Source organism: Xenopus laevis, chromosome 5S (assembly GCF_017654675.1).
Source record: "Xenopus laevis strain J_2021 chromosome 5S, Xenopus_laevis_v10.1, whole genome shotgun sequence".
NCBI classification, from domain to species: Eukaryota; Metazoa; Chordata; class Amphibia; order Anura; family Pipidae; genus Xenopus; species Xenopus laevis.
Genome location: NC_054380.1, coordinates 35,964,867 through 35,986,148, shown reverse-complemented (window position 1 = coordinate 35,986,148; position 21,282 = coordinate 35,964,867). Strand labels below are relative to the sequence as shown.

The window sequence follows — 21,282 nt, the reverse complement described above, 5'->3', positions numbered from 1 at the left end:
ACTGAAAATCGTCTGATCGGCAATACACGCAGAGATATTATCAGCAGGCAACAGAAATTTTCTAACCTGTCCGATCGACCAAACGACGATCTCCGCCGGACGAAAAATGTCAGGACTCTCCGCACACAGTCCGAAAATCGTACCAATCCACGTTTTGTACGATCGGATCGTTGCGTCTATGGCCAGCTTAAGATGCAGCTTTCAAATTGTACAAACCACTACATTGTCTATTTATTTAGAAAAAAGTCCAAGAGAAAGTGTTACAGTTTATCTATTGCATTGAGCTGCAAATGTGCTATTTTTCATTTGCAGTTTCTTTATTGTGCTATTGGGCTGCAAAGCTACAATTATGCAAAGCCTCTCATTCTAATTCGGTAACAGATATTAATGTAAATGAGTTTTTTTATAAAGATGAAATTAGCCTAATCTTCAAAGGAACCCGAATGCTTTTATAAGATTGATAGTGGCATAACATAATTTGGTAAAAACTAAACAGAAGTCCTAACCCTCGCTATAGTATCAGTATCTGAATCACTGCCTGGTCACAAACCCCTACATTGTCTATTTAATTAGAAAAAAGTCCAAGAGAAAGTGCAGCTATTTATACAGTACATTGGGCTGCAAAGATACAATTATGCAAAGCTTCTCATTCTAATCCAGTATCAGATATTAATGTAAATGAGTTTTTTTTATAAAGATGAAATTAGCCTAATCCTCAAAGGAACCAGAATGCTTTTATAAGATTGATAGTGGCATAACATAGCTTGGTACAAACTAAACAGAAGTCCTAACCCTCGCTATAGTATTAGTATCTGAATCACTGCCTGGTCACAATAGGAAAGAGTAATGGGTCAGAGGCAATGCTCTTTCTATAACTGCTTTGTCCAGCTGCAAAGTCTTTTCTTCCTAGGGTTTCTTTAATCCTGCGAGGATGCAAACATCACTTTCCCATTTGACATTTCTATTGTTATAGCCAAGTGATCAGAGCACAACATACACTTCCTTTTTTACCCACCAGATATAAAGTCTGGATGAGTGACCTCCTATTTTAAAATAAAGGAAATGAGTGGACAAAGTTGATTACGGTACATCTGTTGTTTTGTACTCGGTATCCTGTGCAGAAATGAACAATCCCTGTCTTTTTTCAGTAGTAGTGAGTAAAGAGGGGTGGTACATCTGTATATATATAAATATAGACATTTTATCTAAACACAGGTGCTGTTGACATAATGGAACGAAAATGGAACCATTTATCATTCTAGTACGGCAGCATCTCAGTTTTATGATTTTAGCTGAATTATTTAAGAAAACAAATTTCATAATAAAAACAGGTTAGGGATGCACCGAGATAATTTTTGGATTTGGCTAATTAATAACTGAATGTGAACACTAATTTGCATATTATAATTGGAAAACAAACAAATGCATAATCTGTTAACAAAAAGTTTTGATTGCAGTTTTAGTTGAGAGCTTTTAAAGACAAATGACTGATGGTTCTGATTTATTTTGGTTCTGCACTGAAGATTTGGTTAAATCAGAATCCTTCAAAAGGTTTCACGATTTGGGCAGAATTGGTGCATCCTTAAAAATGGTACATTAAGGGGCTGATTTATTAAACTGTGACTTTTTCAGGTCGGGCTTGTTGAAAATCCAGAAAAGTTGCGTATGCGACAAAACTGCAACAATTCCTAATCTGAAAATACTCCAGCTAAAACCTGTCAAAGTCCTGTAGTCAATGGCAGATGTCCCTTTTACAACAGGAAGATTTTTCTTTTCTTTGTGGTTTTAGAGGTTTTTTGGTGTTTTTGGCTCTTGACTGTTTTTGACTGTTTTTGGCTTTTGTGTGACAATATGAAAAAAAATTACAATACAACAATGTTTTCATCTATAACCTTGGTATGAGATAAGGAGGTCTGTGACCAAGTTTTGGACCTTCAAGGGGGGACCTTGACCCGAAGGGACCTTGAACTGAATAATTCTGAAAAACAATGTCCTAGAAAAAGCACACAGTACAGAAAGCCATCAGTTAGACAACTGAAAACTACAAAAAAAGGATGAAATTGTTACTATTTAGGAAATTGTTACTATTTAAGAAACGTACTGTAGTTTTGTATACCCTGGTGTGTGCCCATGACTTACCCTACATGGCATCTGAACCGGAAACTTTCATCTTCCAAGTATGTGACACACCCACTGTGCAGGTAGTTACAGTATCTGGGTCTGGACACTGTGATCATATGTGGTCATATGTGTATATTTGAAGAGGAAGAATGTTCTTTGAACAAGAGGACCACAAAATAAAGGCATAGAACAATACAGAGATAAATCACTATGTTATATTGTTAACGACATTTATTTCCCTTTTATAGCAATCTGCACATGATCTATAAATCTCTGCAAGTTTTTGTATATGGGAAGCAAAGTGCCTGTGAAATGTATAAAGATAACATTATTCTGGCTGCTCCCAAACACTCTGCTAACATGTTATGTCAAGCAAATAAACAGCAAAACAGTAATGTCAGCATATAATGTGGATTCAGAGCAATCGGCACGTTTTCAGCAATTATCTTGCTGCAACTTGAAAATTCCATTGCCTGTAAGTATTACTTTGCCCAGCCTGTGCTTTGTATAGAATTAAAACACCTTTTGAGGATGATTTCGGGAGTAATGTTTGTTTTTATCTCTTCATTTTAGCTGCCAGAGGACTGGGACCAGCAAACATAAAAGGCTGACAGTTTACTTGGTGTTTAGATTGCTGTCTACTTTTGTAGTCAGATTTAGCTGCAGTATTTATGTGCAGTTACTGCTGCAAGTAATTTGCTCATTACACTCATCTGTCTGCCTGTGGGGGACAGCTCCCAACTGGGGTGAAAAATCATCTCCAAAACTTCATAGGGAAAGTTGCATAGGTGCATGCTCATCCCTGGGCAGATGCAGAGTGTCTTAAATTTAACTACATGCCCCATTGTGTGTACAGTAAGCCCCCAATTTATTGTGCAGAAACTTAACATGATGCAACTGTAGGGTTACCAGATCAGTATAAAAATGTAAGGACACTTCTAATATGCAATATATAATAATATAATATATATATATATATAATTATATAAATATAAATATATAAAGTTCCTGGACTGCACTGATTGCAGACGAATTATATTAACTTTATATGCAATCAGTGCAGCCTTTTTAGCTATCTTTTTCTAAAAAAAAATCCTCCATGCATTTTCATATGATTTAGTAAGTTTAGCAAAGCAGTAACTTTGTTGCTAGTGGGTAGCGTAGATGGGTATTAGGGCTCAGCGCTGTTGCTTAGCTGCTCAGTGTGCTAATGCCCCATAGAAAATGTATGTGTTTGATTGCTCAAAGCACACTCATTAGATCTGGTTTATTATCAGTGTTCCTTTCAGTCAGGAAGATTTTGAATAATGTCTAAACATTTAAGTTCTTAAATAATAAAGACTGGGGTTAAGAACATGTTTGCCAGTGTATCTGCTAACCAAGAAAATTGTTAATGGTGTGACTATTAGAAAACCTAATACAAGTAATGATTTTTTTGCAAGAATGGTGTAATATCCTTTATAGACAATGAGAAAACTGGATTGACCATACATTAGCTATGTCTATGGATAAATATTACTGTTCAGGTTCAGGGACACCTGATCCCACCCATTGAGTCACTGGGTCACCACCCTACTGGCTTTCTGTAAGGAAAAACTACACAAGAGCCATGGATGGTGATAAGGAAGGTCGGGCCGATCTCTGCAGTTTTTAGGACATATTCATTCTCCCAGGAATGAATAATATTACATTCATGCTCTTTCCAAACCACCAGATTTGCATTACCATTGCTTATTTGAACTAGGACTCGAAGTGGAATCCTGGCCAAGCAATCTGCAAATGATTTCCTGTGTCACAAAGTACAGCAGCTATTCATCTTACAAATGGTCTTGAAGGCTGTTGCCTGGTCTTGTATTATTGTATAAGCTTTCCTTTTATACGAATCCTGCTTATATGGCATTAATCTATGTAACGAGGACATTTAATTTTTCTGTCAACGTTAATGTGGAGGAAATGTAACCTTAACTCAAATATTTCTGAACACCAAGACATACATTTTCAGAAAACCATATGAAATGAAGTTTTGATTCATATCAGAGGAATTTCTATGATTCTTGAAAGAATCTAACTAATGGTTATTCAAAATAAGCAACAATATTTTGAATCTATAAAGAAAAAAAAAACTTTATAAAACCCTTCTGGGTTCCACTTATTTATCCTATGATAATGTGCGCACACAGGCACATTCACAGTTCTTCATTTGACAGTCGATAAATAAATTGGCAACTAAATAAAACACATCTTAAAGACAATGAAGCAATATGAATAAAGCGTTATATAGTACATTAGATGCTGGAATTTAGGTCACGTTCTTATTCATTTCTCTGATGCCATATTTATATCCGCAAAGTTGCTGCTGCATGTAATGTCAGAATATAAATGGATAAAAATGCTGTTATCCCTCAAGTGAGGGATACCCAAAGGCAAAATTCACACCAGGGTTTTCATCAAGTATTAAATATGAACTGAAAACATTTTTAAATGTATTATTTGCATTAAGAAACCAGTGCACACTTAAATAAACACTGAAAGATTCTAAAGGGAAATCCCCAAGTTCTACCATATTGCCAAAATGATTAATAGTGTTCCTTTTCTCACTATTTTTTAAAACCACTCTGCCCAAACTCCTGTGCACATTTTTAGCGTATTCATCAATAAATGTACTCGAAAAAATCTGGTGCGGGAAAAGACTTGGTAAAATTGTAAAAAAAATCCAAATTGTACATTTTTTTTGGATTTTACACCTGAAAACCACAAATTATTTGGAATATTCTAAGAAACACAGAGTAGATCATGATCTCTTCCAATTTCCATTGTTCTACATGACCTCGGCAGATTTGAGATAGAGTACTCTTTTATTTGGACTTTGAGCATCATCAAGGTTTAATAAATCACAAATTGATTTTTTTCCCTCCAAAAAAATGGTGTTTTCCCCTTTATAACGCTGACCAGAAAAAAATCTTTAATAAATAACCCCCTTTGTCCCAGACAAAGAATCTTCAGGAGCAGAGGAAGAGTGTACTTCCCCAGTCTGACACAGACTCAACCCTTACCTACAATGGTCACCCAAATTTCAACTCAAACCCACCCAACCAGTGGTCAACCCGCAGGTCACCATGGGTTTCCCACTTTACTTTTGAGAAGCGTGGAGGGTTTAAGGGAGCTACTAAGAGAAAATAATGATTTGTAAGACCTACTTTGGCCCTACCTATAGAGGACGCACTTGGGTCCTGAGTTTGATTCCAGGAGCTTGTATGTTCTCCTTGTGTCTCCGTGGGTTTCCTCTATGTACTCTGGTTTTCTCCTACTTTCCAAAGCATACAGTTGTTAATTTAGGTTTTATTTGTCTGACTGTAATAGGGACTTTCAGTTGCAAGCTCTGTTGAGGCAGGAATTTATGTGAGTGATGTATAATCTGTGAGTGCTACAAAAACTATGTTGGCCTTTTATGAATAACAGATAATAATACTCCTCAGTCTAGTTCCACACCGGAAAACTATACAGAAGAGTAAGTCTCTCCTCTACTGTCCTACATTTGCTACATATTGTACTACTTATGAGCTAATAATTATATAAGCATTAGTGGTGTCCTTGGTATCTAAATACAAGATTAGAAAACTAAAAGAGCATACGGTTTTATGTAATGTTATTGTAATATTTCAGATGGAAGTGTAAAACTGCACAGCAGCAAAAAAAAAGGCTTAGTTAGTCTATTAAACAACAACACTGAAAGAAATACATTCATAGATCCAATGGAAACAATTGTTTACGTTCAAAATGCATGTAACTCATCCAGAAGAGTCATAAGTCATATGATAAATTAGCAAGCGGGACATTTTAATAAATTAAAGCTGTTGCCCTGAACTTACCAGTAGTAATAAGGATGAAAGGGACCTTCTGAAAGGAACTAAGCCAGTGATCCATAAACCTTCAATATCAAAACATTCTACTGAAAATATATTGCTGCTTTACAACAGGATTGATTAGGGTTGCCACCTTTTTGCTCACTGCTAACCTTGTCCCTTGTTAATAACATTTACATCAGGTAAATAATAAAATGTTAAAAGCCTTGTGATATAGGGCTAAAGTCGACCCCACGTTAGCTAAAGTGGCCTCGTTTAGACTGCAATCTCTTGTTGGAATCAGTTAGAGTATATAAAGTATTAGAATAAAACACCAAAATATGTCACAATATGAAAAAATGGCTTCTATTTATATTACAATTATTCTGCAATATCTATGTAGGGGAGCTGTGTAAATTTGTCACTACCAGTTGTTCTGTGTAAGGAAGGGAAGGAGTCCCCACCCGTGTGAGCTGATAGGAAGGAAGGCCTGAGAGAGGAAGTGCAGTGAGAGAGAAGCCGCAGAGGGAAAGCAAGGTGCTGCAAGATCCCAGAGATTTCTGTGTGGGAAAAGTCAGTAGGAAAACTCCAGTGACAGAAAAGCGCTCTCTCTTTAGTAGGGTTGCCACCTTTTGGCCCTGTTGAATACAGGCAGGGGCAGGTAGAGTTGCCACCTGACCGGTTTTGACCCGGAAGGGCTGCCCGTGTCAAAACTGCCTGTCCGGTTTTCCAAATTAGGAAAACAGGGCAGGAGTTTAATATCACATGTAAGTCACCAATATAAAAACACAAAGGTCATGGAGCTTCTAGTATCCTCATATTTTATAATAGGGTGTACTTTATTATAATACACACGTTTAAGTGAAAAGATGGACAGTTGTAAACTAGCACTGAATAAGATTATTCTGAGTGAGATACCACTGCCTAGGTGCTTCTCTATTTTAAAATCAAAAGTTAAACATCTGTTATAATGGAAAAATGATTGCTTTGTAGTAATTCCTCCATATACAGGGTTACTAATATACAGCACCTACTTAGGCCTGACTTATTATATTATATGTACTGCAGATTAAACCTTGGCAAAAGTGTAATTGGCTTTGTAGAGCACATGATATATATCTCTCACATTCAATATGAATAGCCTATGTATTGTGGGCAAGGAATTAAAAAGAAACCCGGTGGTGCACACCGTAATTATTTAATTTCATGTTCTAATTTTGGTTTATTTATTGTAAAGCAACATAATATAAAGGTTTGGAATCCTTTCATGTTTTCATGTCTTACAAAAATCCCATTGTTAAAATTTTTATGTTAAGAGCAGACTTTCTGTTTAACAAGTTGCTTGTTATTGATACCTCAGGCGTGACTAACAACCTGAAAATCTGCCCAAAAACGAAGCAATTACACTTCACCCAACAAGATCGTCTGTGCAAACATCCCACTCAGCCTTCAAGAAACATTTTGTCACTAGGGATGTCGCGGACTGTTCGCCCGCGAACTAATTCGCGCGAACATCGGCCGTTCACATCCGCCGAATGTTCGCGAAATGTCGCGCGACGTTCGCCAATTTAGGTTCGCCTTAGCTGGCGCTTATTTTTGCCCTCTCACCCCAGACCAGCAGATACATGGCAGCCAATCAGGAAGCTCTCCCTCCTGGACCACCCCCACACCCCCTGGACCACTCCCCTTCCATATATAAATTGAAGCCCTGCAGCGTTTTTTCATTCTGCCTGTGTGTGCTTGGAAGAGCTAGTGTAGGGAGAGAGCTGTTTAGTGATTTGAGGGACAGTTGATAGTAACTTTGCTGGCTAGTAATCTACTTGATACTGCTCTGTATTGTAGGGACAGAACTCTGCAGGGATTTGAGGGACAGTGAGTTTAGGTTAGTTAGCTTTGCTGACTAGTAATCTACCTTCTACTGCAGTGCTCTGTATGTAGCTGCTGTGGGCACTGCTTCTGATCTCATCTGCTGACTGCTGTAATAACCCAATAGTCCTTGTAAGGACTGCTTTTATTTTCTTTTTTGTTTTTTTACTTTGCTACTATAAGAGCCCAGTGCTATTAGTCTAGCTGTGTTGGGGAGTGGGACTGGTGTGCTGCTCCTCCTAGTAGTTCACCACTACCAGCACCAACCAGAGTCAAAATTGTTACAAAGTATCTTATTTGCACCTGTTAGCTGTTCTGAGCTCTCTGCCAAAAGCTAATTAAGTTAGAAACTGTTTTTTTTCTGGCTGTTCAGTGCAGAGAAAAGAGGGACTGGTGTGCTGCTCCTCCTAGTAGTTCACCACCACCAGCACCAACCAGAGTCAAAATTGTTACAAAGTATCTTATTTGCACCTGTTAGCTGTTCTGAGCTCTCTGCCAAAAGCCAATGAAGTTAGAAACTGTTTTTTTTCTGGCTGTTCAGTGCAGAGAAAAGAGGGACTTTCCAGTACAAAAGAGGGACAGGGGGTTGAGTGGTCAAAAGAGGGACAGTTGGGAGGTATGCAAGTGCCACCTAGCTGTGTGAGCTTTTTCACATTCTGTCTAAATAACAATAATAATTCCGTGTCCGTAAACATCACCTGAGTGATGTTTTTACAGCAGCAATAATATATTCCGTATCCACTACTGTATACGTTGCCCTTGCAGGCATTGTTTGCCCAGTCTTTAACCAAGTGCCACCTAGCTGTGTGAGCTTTTTCACATTCCGTGTCCAGAAACATCACCTGAGTGACGTAGTGTGATTTCTGCCCTTTACAGCACAAAACGCAGCGCTGTGTCAACAATGTATTTTTCAGATACATTTTTGCCCTTGATCCCCCTCTGGCATGCCACTGTTCAGGTCGTTGCACCCTTTAAACAACTTTAAAATCATTTTTCTGGCCAGAAATGTCTTTTCTAGCTTTTAAAATTCGCCTTCCCATTGAAGTCTATGGGGTTCGCGACGTTCGCGAACCGTTCGCATTTTTGGACGCAAGTTCGCGAATATGTTCGCGAACATTTTTTCCGCCGTTCGCTACATCCCTATTTGTCACGAATCGGCACCCAGAATCCAGAACCAATGCTAGGCTCCCTGGTCTTGGCTCTTACGTCTGCCTTTAACAGCCGCCTTTCACCTCGCGAGGAGCCCTCAGCTAATTGGATGCCGCCAGGTCTTAAAAAGAGAGGAGCCAAAAGAGGGTTGTGGACGAGCAGAGGGGCACGATCGTTAGCAAAGTCTTTTGGGCAGAAGGTCACGGTACAAGGGGTAGGCAAAAGCGTGGTCAGACAGGCAAAGGTCGGTTCAGGTTGAATTCAATCAAAGTCGGACAGGCATGGGTCAAAACCGGAAGATCAATCAGAGTAGTCAAAACAGGCACATGTCGGATAATGGAGTGTAGATTAGTCAAGTAACAGGCCAAGGTCAGGATCACAGAAATCAGGAGAAAGGTAAGCAGGTAGGGGTCAAAACACGAATCAGAAGACAGAATAAACAAGAATAGCACCCAGGAACTCACGAATGGAACCAAACAACGGGCAATAAGAAATTACACAAAGTCCACTAGACCACTAGACCACCAGGGTGAGTTTTCCTCACACATTTGTTCTGATAGCACAACTGCAGTCAAGAGCAATCTCCATAATTCATAACGTGCTTTTTAACAGGCAAACAGTAAAACAGTGTTTTTGAAGAAAATCCTTTAGTAAACATCCTTTGCCATGGATCACTTTGTCGGCATTTGCTGGCGATTGGGGTTTAGTAAGAGCTAGGCTGGGAGTCTGTTGCCAAATTCAAATTGTTACAAAAGCAATAAGCAAAAAGAGACATGTAGCCAAGACCTCCGAACTCACATTATCGAGTATGTAGGCAAATGTTTTGGAGGCTAGGAAGTCGAGGTTTTTGGATCCGGAAATAGTCCAACAGATGGTTGTGTTCATTCAGAATGGGAGCTGGCCGGCCTTACATGTTGTGTAGGATATTTTCAGCTAATTTGTGCCCCTTACAAAAATATCCCAATATCTTCCCACGCCTCATACAGTAGAAAATCAATATAATATCCGAGATGATTGAATAGGATTAGCACTTTGCATTCCTCGGACTAAAACGCCTACATGTTTCTGCAACTGTTTTTTTTTTGTTTGTTTTTTAAATGGACAGAACAGGGACATTTAGATTATTGAATATTGTACATAGTAAAGTTGTGGATTATTGTAATTGTAGCTTGTCCATCCACATGTGAAGCCATATCACACTAATATTCAGCTATGACTATAGACCAGGCTTATCAAATTAAGTAGATACTTCAATGGAGACTGCATTCATTTTACAGTCACAATCCTTTGAGTGAAGAAACGTATTATTTTAAAGGGGTGGTTCACAAGTTAACTTTTAGTATATTATAGAATGGCTAATTCTAAGCAACTTTTCAAATTGCCTTAATTTTTTCTTTTTTCTTTTTTTTTTATCGTTTTTTGATTATTTTCCTTCTTCTTTGGCTCTTTCCATCTCATAAATGGGGCACTGACCCATCTAAACCACAAATGCTCTGTATAGTTACACATTTAATATAATTGATATATGGTTTTATGGGGGGTTTTCTTTTATTATATTCAGACCCTCTCATTTACCAGTCTCTTATTCAAATGAATGCATGGTTGCTAGAGTAATTTGGACCCTAGCAACCAGATTGCTGAATCTACAAACTGGAGAGCTGCTGAATAAAAAGCTAAATAACTCAGAAACCACAAATAATAAAAAATAATATCCAATTGCAAATTGTCTCAGCATATCACCCTCTACATAATACTAATAAATACTAAAGGTTAAGTGAAGGTGAACAACCCCTTTAAGTCTTTACAAGCTGTTTGCCAACTTTACAATAGATTATCATTTGAGACCAGGGCAATACATTCACATTTCATTCCAGTTTTAATCCAGGTTTAATCCAAACCACCCAAAAAATGTATGATAGATAACTCTAAATAGGTTGTCCCTAACAGATAACATAGAAGGACAGGGATCTGCATTTAAGACGAGTGAGCAGGGACTGAAGTATGAAAGAGTAACCTGCATACGGCCCCAAAAAACAAGTTGACAGTAGAGTATTCCTTATGTGCTGTTGGAGGATGAAAGCTCAGCAACAGTTGGAAACACACTTTTTTTGCAGACACCAGCCCAATGGTGTATTACTGGTCTTGGTATGTTGATGAGGCCTCTTCTCCAGTCATATCCATCCTACATCTATCACTGTTGGTATGTAGAACAAGCAACACAAATGAGAGCTCTAATTTAAGAGTCTGGATGAAGCAATTTGTGCAATTGAAGGTACAGAACATAGAGATTGCAAGGAATTTTTCTTAGCATGCTTTCTGAGCAGCATCAGATGTCAATTTCAGTTGCAGAGAATGATCACAGTTGCACTGAGCTGTAGGCTAAAGAGGACCTTCCCTTGAGGGATATAGATATACAAAACTTAGTCTTGTTTAGGCTGGTAATTTGTAGCTTCATTTTCTACAAGTCTAGTGTAATGGACAGCACATAGTGTTAAATTGCCACTGAACTGCTAGGCACCTTTTGAGTAGATGCTTGCAGATGTTTGAGATCTATGGGGTCCGTTTACTAAAGTGCGTTTAATCTGACTTTAAGTTTCCGCGTGTTATCGCTGAAAATATTTTTCCGCCAGAATATTTAAGTTTACAAAACAGCGATGTGCTCAGAAGTCATTGTGATCACTTGCGGTAAATATGTTAACGAACCATCTTACATTAGCGGTAATTTTAGCGAGTTGCAAATTTTCTGCCGACAAATTACGTTTTTGCGAATATTTATGCTATAAAATAGTCTTATTTTATGGCGGTTATTATGGCAATTTTTACTGTGACATTTATGGCCAGAAATGCATCTTCAAAACTCATAAACTTTATTGACTGATGATTATTTCATCCAACAACATTACCAGAGTAACACCAAACACGTATGCATCATATAAACCCTTCTGCCAATAGAATCATATGAACAAGAAATCATACCAGTCAATGTCTTTGCTTCATAGAAATGCACAGTTTAATGTAGCCAATTGCTGTTGCAGCAAAAGCAGAAGCCAAAACATCCTGTCAGATCAATCTCCTGTCAGCAAAGAATGGTGGGTAAAAAAAAACAGTATTATGGAATATTTCCTGCCCCTTGAGAATTTTCTGGCGAAAAAATACTTTTACCGCAGGTTAGTAAACTGGAAAAAACATATTTGGCAACAAATTTGTCTATATTTTGTGAGTGTATTTTTACTGCACTTTAGTAAACGGACCCATAAAGCCCTTAACATATAATAATGTTTGAGAAACATAATTTCTACTACAGAATTTCCAAAAATACCCTTGACCCCAAATCCTATCCAACATGAAGTTCGGGCTGGGCCTTACTAGTAGGCATGCACCGAATCCAGGATTCGGTTCGGGATTCGGCCAAGATTAGGCCTTTTTCAGCAGGATTCGGATTCGGCCGAATCCTTGTGCCTGGCCGAACCAAATCCGAATCCTAATTTGCATATGTAAATTAGGGGAGTGTAGGGAAATCACTTGACTTTTCGTCACAAAAGAAGATTTATTTCCACTAATTTGCATATGCAAATTAGGATTTGGTTCGGTATTCGGCCGAATCTTTCACCAAGGATTCGGGGATTCGGCCGAATCACAAATAGTGGATTTCGGTGCATTCCTACTTACTAGAGGGCTAGCTCCACAAATTTGGAGGGTGATAAGGTTTTCTACCTGCAATTTATTAATATCTTCCTTTCCTTATCTTGTATGTTGAGTCATTCAGTTCCTGCCATCAAATAGCTACTTTTGCCTTTTAGATATACACTAGGAATGACTATTGTGTCCAATGCTCTCACTCTCTTTCTTTCTCTTCCAACATAAAGTAAAAACAATGGCATTGGAAACCATTTTTACCATAACTATGGGGCAGATTTACTAAGGGTCGAATATCGAGGGTTAATTAACCCTCGATATTCAACTAGGAACTAAAATCATTCGACTTCGAATATCGAAGTCGAACGATTTAGCGCAAATCCTGCGATCGAACGATCGAAGGATTATTCGTTCGATCGAACGATTAAATCCTTCGAATCGAACGATTCGAAGGATTTTAATACAACGATCGAAGGAATATCCTTCGATCAAAAAATCGCAGGCAAGCCTATGGGGACCTTCCCCATAGGCTAACATTGACTTCGGTAGCTTTTAGCTGCCGAAGTAGGGGGTCGAAGTTTTTCTTAAAGAGACAGTACTTCGACTATCGAATGGTCGAATAGTCGAACGATTTTTAGTTCGAATCGTTCGATTCGAAGTCGAAGTAGTAGTCGAAGGTCGAAGTAGCCCATTCGATGGTCGAAGTAGCCCAAAAAACACTTCGAAATTCGAAGTTTTTTTAATTCGAATCCTTCACTCGAGCTTTGTAAATGTGCCCCTATGTGTTGGTGGAAAGAATCATAAATTAGTTTTAATTTTAAAATCATATTTATGAGTGGATCTTTTCCTTATCTGTTATCTGACTCATCCAATTAATCTAAGAGGTTTTATATAAAAGAACTGCAGCTCTACACAATGCCAATGTTATAAAAGGTTAAAAACGGGCAATCTATAATAATTAATACATTAAACTGACACAAAAGAGGGACTTTCTTTTACTGTACACATATTAATATTTTATTGTGTTTTGCATACCTTCCATCATGTGTAATGGAGCAATATAAAACCGCACTAGTCTGTTAACTGATTGCTGCTCGTGTCATATTTACAATCTGTGCCTGTGCTGGCAGGGTAATTGTTTTATATTTATTTTAAGGAAATCAGACAATAAAGTTTTGCAGAGGGATTAGGTAATGCTTTGGCAAATCACTCATTCATGTAATGAAAAGTACATCGAAGATATGCAGTATACGGCTATTTATAAGAACTAAGAGTCGCCAACATGTGCATATCATTGTAGGCGTATTATTAAAGAGAAAATATACCATATGGTACGTATGGTTTATGTTTTTTTTCTTTGTGTACCCTGTTAAGAATGAAAAGATAATTGTGTGCATAGAATACTTATAATCTGTTTATATTAGAGCTAGCACTCGCCCATAGATAGCAATAACAAAATGGCTATTTTTATCACGAAAGGTGATTCTGATTAGGGATGAGCAAATCTGTCCCATTTCAATTTGCCGAAATATACGCAAAACGATGAGCCAATTTGCGAAACACATCAAAGTCTACTGGCGACATTTTTGTTATGGTGACTTCTTTTTAGCAAAATACATTTGAGTTTATGGGTGACTTTTTTGTTGCATGTGCTAAATTTTTTGTCGCACACTCCACATTTTTGTCGAACGCAAAACTTACCTCCTGGAAAATTTTTGGAGCTGTGCCACAAAACTTTTCACCGCCATTATAACACTGAAATTCGCTGCAAAACCATACATGCCGACAAAATTTGCTCATCTCTACTTCTGATATTGCAGATTATATGGAAGAAATCTGCCACGGTAAGCACTATGCCATGCAAATCCATTCAATTCCATGTACACAGCAAACTATGCCCCCATACTTTGTTGCTTATTTAAAGTTACAATAATGGCCTTTTCCTTACAGTGTGGCTAATGTACATAAAATGTACAGGGCAGTACACTCTAAGGAACTTCATATGGCATTTAAGTGGCACTTAGGGGTAAATTTATCAAAGAGTGAAGTTCCGCCATTAGAGTGAAATTCCGCAGCTCTCAATTCATTTCTATGGGATTTTGAAAGGCGTATTTATCAATGGGTGAAAGTGAAAGTTCACCCTTTGATAAATACGCCTATAAAAATCCCATAGAAATGAATGGAGAGTGGCGGAATTTCACTCTAGTGGCGGAACTTCACTATTAACTTCACTCTTTGATAAATATACCCCTTAGACTCACCTGTCTAACTTAAGATGTGACAATGAGCTATGAAATTTCTATTTGACCTATTCTTTGCAAGTTAAAGACCACTAAACCTTTATTCTCCCCTATGAATTTGACTATTGTGATTGTAGAAGAATTTAAAATAATCTTGTTGCAAGACTTGCATTCCTTCTCCAAAGGTACTATCAAGAATGAGATTCTGCCTCCTTCTGTATTGTAAATCTGATCATTTGGAAACAATAAACTACCAAAGGTTGTGGTTTGTGGGTCTAATGTCATTGGTGCCAGAAAAAGATCAGTCATGGCAAAGATAAGAGTAGACAGCAGCTAGAACATACTCTTTTTTATAGCAGGTACTTACTCCATAAAATGATATCTAGCATAGGCATTCTTTTATACTAAGAACAATAAAGCAACAGACATTTAGATAGATTTAGTATCCATTAAAATGCGGACCTTAAAATGGATTATGCCAGTTTCCTTCCTTCCATCCTGTATTCTGCCACTACCGGGTAGCAACAAAATAGGAAAGACATAATTGTGGAGAATAGAATCAAGCAGTTTGCTTGGACAAGGTCATGCTCAGCACAGGAAAAACCTGAAAAGACAGATTACATAGGAAGCACTGCAGTATTATTGATCCTTTTCCTGTATGTTTTTCATAAAAATTAAGAATTATTACCTAATGCATGCATGACATTTTATTAATTTTAAAGTATAGCCTTTATATCTCAATTTTGACCTTCCTGGGTGATCAGTTGACCCATGGTTCAATGCTGCCAATCTGAGGAGAAATACTGCATTATAAAGGTGCAAGGTTACCCCTGCCAGGGCCCCCAAAAATATTTATCACTGATCATTAAAGGTCATAGGGACCACCATTTTTTTTTCAAGAAGAAAGGACCTTTGAAATCATGGGATAGCCATGATTTCCCTATAGATGTGGAAGATGAAGATGTTTCTAATCAGTCTCTAATAACATCTATAAATGGGACATAAAAGTCCATAATTTTATTAAAGGTAGCATATTTTCTTTATTTATGCACCAACTGCCCGTATTCCATTGGTTACTTTAAGAAATGCCTGCTCTATGCCAGGTAATAATAACATGGCTCTTTCTGCAGAAAGTGGACATTGCACCATACAAATTAAAATTCCATGATAAATATAATACCAATTAAACTGTGGTAGTTTTATTTGTGAAGTGGCATCACAGGTGTTTTGAACACCTTTGTTTTGAAGGGATGGTAACAGACTTGATCAACCCAATTGGACAACCTAGATTATAGTTAGCTGGCATTAGCCTGCCAGGAACATGGTGCTCACATGCTTCCACAGGAATTTCCCAAAAATGTAGTTATGTTCTGTAAATGATGCCACACTCATATTCTGAGAAGCTATTCAGCCCCAAACAACAACAACTACAACATTGGCAAAATAGAGCTATGCCCTTCCCTTGCATTATACAAAATTTGGCAAAAACTCACCAAAATGCATTGAATTCTATGGGCATCAAACTTTTTTATCGCATGATGCAGCACAATTTGTTGGAGACTATGGGGCAAATTCACTAACCTGCGGAGTTGCGCTAGCGCAGGCTTTGACACACTTTGCCAGGCAAAGTTTCGCCAGGGCGCCGCTAATTCACTAAAACCTGAAGTTGCGCTCAGGGAGGCGAACGGTAGCGAAGTTGCTCTACCGTTAATTCATCAAGGAAATCGAAGTTACGCTAGCGATGCCTAGCGAGTCGCCAAGTTAAAGTTGAATGGACATATATGTAGCAGCAAATACATTACACTACACAAGCTGGGAAAGCTTCATAAAATAAAATAGAGTTGTTATTTTGCCCTATACATGTGCCCACTGTAGTGGGGAAGGAGGGTACCCCCAAAAAAATCTACGATCTTTTTCAGCCTATCACCCTTAAAAAAGGAAGACCCCTGCGTTTTTGGGACTTAGAAAAAATTTCACCTTTTTTTGAAGCAAGCCCTATCTACTCTATTGCACTTCACCTGGTCTCAGTTGGCGAAGGCAAGTCTGGCGCAAGAGTTAACGTTCATGAAAATCCACCAGTTAGTGAATTAGCGTAGTTACGTCCCTCCGCCATAACGCAACTTCGCCTGGTGTAAGGGTGCGTAATAGCGCTAGAGTAGGTCCACTTTGCTAGCAAATTTACACCAGCATAAATTGGCGAAGTAACGAAATTACGTCACGCTGGCGAATTTGCGCCAGCGTTAGTCACTTCGCCCTTTAGTGAATCTGCCCGTATGGGTGTAATTTTTGAGGCAAAACTCTGCTAAAGATTTCGCTCATCACTATATATATATATATATAAATATATATATATATTAGTACGACAATTCTGAGTCATCACAAGTATGGCAGGTGGACTGAATAGAAGATGTCTAGAGTTTAACTGAAAACAATGACTTGAGAAATGAATGCTTGGGGTTTGTGTATTCACCATATCAAAGATGTATTCATGGAAGAAGATAAATAAACATGCAAGTGAAATATACAAAAAGAAATTTTTTCGCAAACTATTTAAAAACATAATTGGTATATTGGTGGAATTTTAATTTCTAGTGCAACAGTAATGGATCAACTGAAATACCTGCATTGGTGATAAGTAATATATAAGCAGTGAAAATATATATGAACATTAACAACATGACAAACATATTTAGCTACCAATGCACAGGGGTGGAATTACCAGGGGTGCGGGCGGTGCACTTGGACCCGCACCCCCTAGGGACCCTCTGGACATTTACGACAATGTGATTCTGCACTGAGAACTGTGTCGGGAGTAGGTTAGGGGGTGGGGAGTCCCGACTCCTCTGCCTGCATCCAGCACTGATAGTTACATTATTGCAGATGCAGTCTGTGTTTAGACCAAAGTAAGAGCACAGATCTCTACGGGTGCTAACAATTTATCATCAATAACAGAATATACTATGTCAGTAATATTTCTGCATAACAAACCACAATCGGTACTAATATGAGCATTGTCTGCTTATTATTAATTTTCATTTTATGGAAAAATGTTGGCATTTTATATATCATGTGAAATACACATGATTGCCTGACAAAATTCAACACTAGTACCTGGACCACATTCAGTAAATATAAAGGAGAACTAAATACATCTTATCAACATTCACAGCCATCCCACCACCACCCACACCGACCAAACATTCCCAATCAGCCCTGCTCCACTATACCTGAACAGAAAAGGCTGATTGTGAAGTTGGTAGCCATCATGTCTGGCCATATTGGTTCCTGTTGGTTCTACTGTCTGACTCCCAGACTTGGAGGCCATCAACCCCACAGCTCTGCCTTATCTGGTCAGGTCAGGGAATCAGGGCTGTTAATTTTTAGGAAATCTGTTTGGTGCAATTGGGTGAAGGAGCTTGTGCAGGGCCCCTATGCTTACAAGATATGTTTATTCTTTAGATGTCAAGAGCCACACTGAGCTTGCTTGGAAATTTGGTTCCTTCACCCTACCTAAAATATCAAGACTGGGAACCAATAAACACTGATAATAAAGCCTAGTTCCATCACCAGCTGAAGCTTTTAGTATTTGCATATTGAAAGGAAGCCGTTGTTCTATTTTGGAGTTATTACCATTATACTTACAAATAATCATTGTCATAAGGCATATTAATTGTGCCCTGTCTCCAGTATATTATTTTACAATATGGTTTTGTTTTCACCCGCAAGGACACTCACAGCAATACACATATAAAGTCATAATCTTCACAGAAAGCCGGTGCAATTGCATTCATTAACCATCTCATTTAATCTTTCAGAGAAGATCTGGATTACAGCATAAGTCTGGGTTGTTCCCTGCCAACCAGATAACATACCGAAACTGGACCAATTAGAGATTGCTATCGATACAGGAAGACTACAGGAAATTAATACATTTTGAATATGCTCTAATAAAGATTAGTGGTTGGGAAATATTAAATAAAGCTTTGCAAATCTGATGAACCATTTACAATACAGATAACAAATAATTATTAATGCTTTCCTGTGTTGTTTTGTCTGCCTTTTAAAGAGGCTGCCAGTGATTCACATATAAGTACAGAACAAAGAATGTACAATAGAAATATTCTGAACAGAAAAATGCAGATGACATCACATCACATTTGCCATGTTACATGGGACACTACATTTATGGTGAATGTGCAGATCGGCTAAATGACTTTGTAGTGTGCGCACTTTACTGCAGTGAAGCAAGACGAGACCTGTCAGCTCAGAGGAGTGAACTGATCCCCTACTTTAGAAAAAAACTCAAAGGAATAACAATGCTAGTAAGTTAATAATGGTTTAAAAAATGTAAAAAGGCATCCCTGCTGTCTGACATATACTCTTCTGAGTATACGTGAGACGTATTGATCCTTTTGTACTCATTCACCAGCCTTTTTGGATTGGAAGCCCTTGAGAACAGGAGTTTATCTTCCAGTTGTAACAATGAATACATTTAAACCATCTTTACATTCACCACTGTTAATTGTACAAAGCTTTAATAATACAAATAACATTACTGCATGCTTGAGAAGCCTGAACAGAGTTTCCCTTCATTGCGTGCACTCTTATAATGTACCTGGAGCTGAATTGCTCTATGAACCTGCTTTGAGCCTGCAATTTCAATTCGATATTCTCTTACATAACTGCTTTATTAAAAGTAACCAAAATGGGATTTACCTTTTCCAGTTCAACGCTTCCTCCATATAATCCACTCTTCGAGCACAACCCCATACATGAAAAGACACAACGCTGCAGAGTAAGGCAGGTTTTTCTTGCTTATTGTATTCAGTCCAGCACAAGTGAAAAGAGAGCCTATATTCAGAAGTCCGTTTAAAATCAGTTTTCAGTGATCTCCTATTACTAGTCTACATCCAGCCAATGCTTTTCAACACTGCAAAGAGTGCAAATAGAGTGTAATGTGCAGTCACTGTTACTGTCCCTCCTCTAGCCCTACCCTCTACTTCTGCTGCAGCTGATCCACCGTGAGACCTACCCCTCCTTTTCCTTCCCCTCCACTCCCCAGCTAAGGGTTGAGTCTGTAGGATATGGCTCTGGACAAATGCCAACTCCAAGCAGTCAAATTATTTTTTCCAGACCTTGAAAAGTCAACCACTGTTTTGAAGTATTTCCAGCCTTCTTGAATTGTTTTTACTTTAACCCCGACCACATTGTGTGTGATAGACTTTTGTTGTCTTATCTGCAGCCGATATTATTCTTTACATGTATTTTTAAGGTGCCAACATATTCTGCAGAGGGATTTATCCATCAAACATACAATGCCGATCAGTACTGGAGGGTCCTGCTCAGGAGAAGAGTGTCTACTACTATGCACCCTATATGAAATGATTTACTCCCTCATAGATTGAATACACAGTGAAAAAATAGATTTATATGATATAAAAGGGCCATAAATATCCTGTAAATTATATCCTTAAAAACTGTGCTTAGTCATCAATTACAATCAGTGCTCAGTGATGTAATTTCTGTCATATTTTGTATATCATAATATATGGACTGAAGTTCATATCATAATATATGAACATGAAGTTCTACCAATTTTATATTATCATAATAATCCTTGATGACTAATAATATTGCAGAGACCCTGAAGGTTAAGTGTTTTACCATGTATTTGGATATCTACAGTTACAGTAGGTCCATAAATATTTGGACAGAAACAACTTTTTTCTTATTTTGGCTCAGTACACAATGAATTTTAAATGAAACAACTCAGATGCAGTTTAAACTGCAGACTTTCAGCTTTAAATCAGTGAATTGGAAGATTGCATAAAAATCATTAGCCAACAGCTGAAGTAAATTCCTAAGGGAGGGGGCAGAGTGGGTTACAGAAGGAGAAGGATTTCTAAGTGATTAAGGGGATGCTGCAGCCTTACTGTTAACATTTTAACAACCAGAATGGCAGGTATCTAAATATTTCAAAGAGGCTGTTTACTGATTACATATTTGTAGGGAGAGTTTACATGTTGTATCACACCTCCCCAGGAGTTGCAGGGAGTTGGCCATAGCTCACGGATGCCTGGGGTACACTGGCAGCAACACTGGCTACAATATCCTTATATTTTACATTTGGGGGTACATTATTCACTATGTAAACAGAGCATAGCATAGGTGCAGAACGCATTTCTGGAAAACACTAGGGCCATAGCCTTAAACAGGAAGGGATACCTACATGCTCTTTCCCCATCTATACCTTCAATCATTATATTCATGGTGGGAACACAGATCTCTGTGCTTCATTTTGGAGATATAGTATTAGTTATTATTAAATCATTGTTGAACTGCAAATCATTCCAACCTGATTGGTTTGTGTTCCGGAAAACAATCAGTGATCTACTGTGCTGAGGAGCCTTAAAGGGGTTGTTTCCCTT

The 21,282-nt window shown here is 38.1% G+C and overlaps 1 protein-coding gene across 1 annotated transcript in view; it reads right to left on the bottom strand.

Moving 5' to 3' along the window:
* plekhg1.S (pleckstrin homology and RhoGEF domain containing G1 S homeolog) overlaps positions 1 to 19,862 on the bottom strand; it is a 130,091-nt gene extending 110,229 nt beyond the window's left edge. The window contains exon 1 of the mRNA XM_018265183.2: positions 19,571 to 19,862. The gene's annotated coding sequence lies outside the window, so the exon portion shown is untranslated. The remainder of the gene's footprint in view (positions 1 to 19,570) is intronic.
* Positions 19,863 to 21,282: the final 1,420 nt, after the last annotated feature.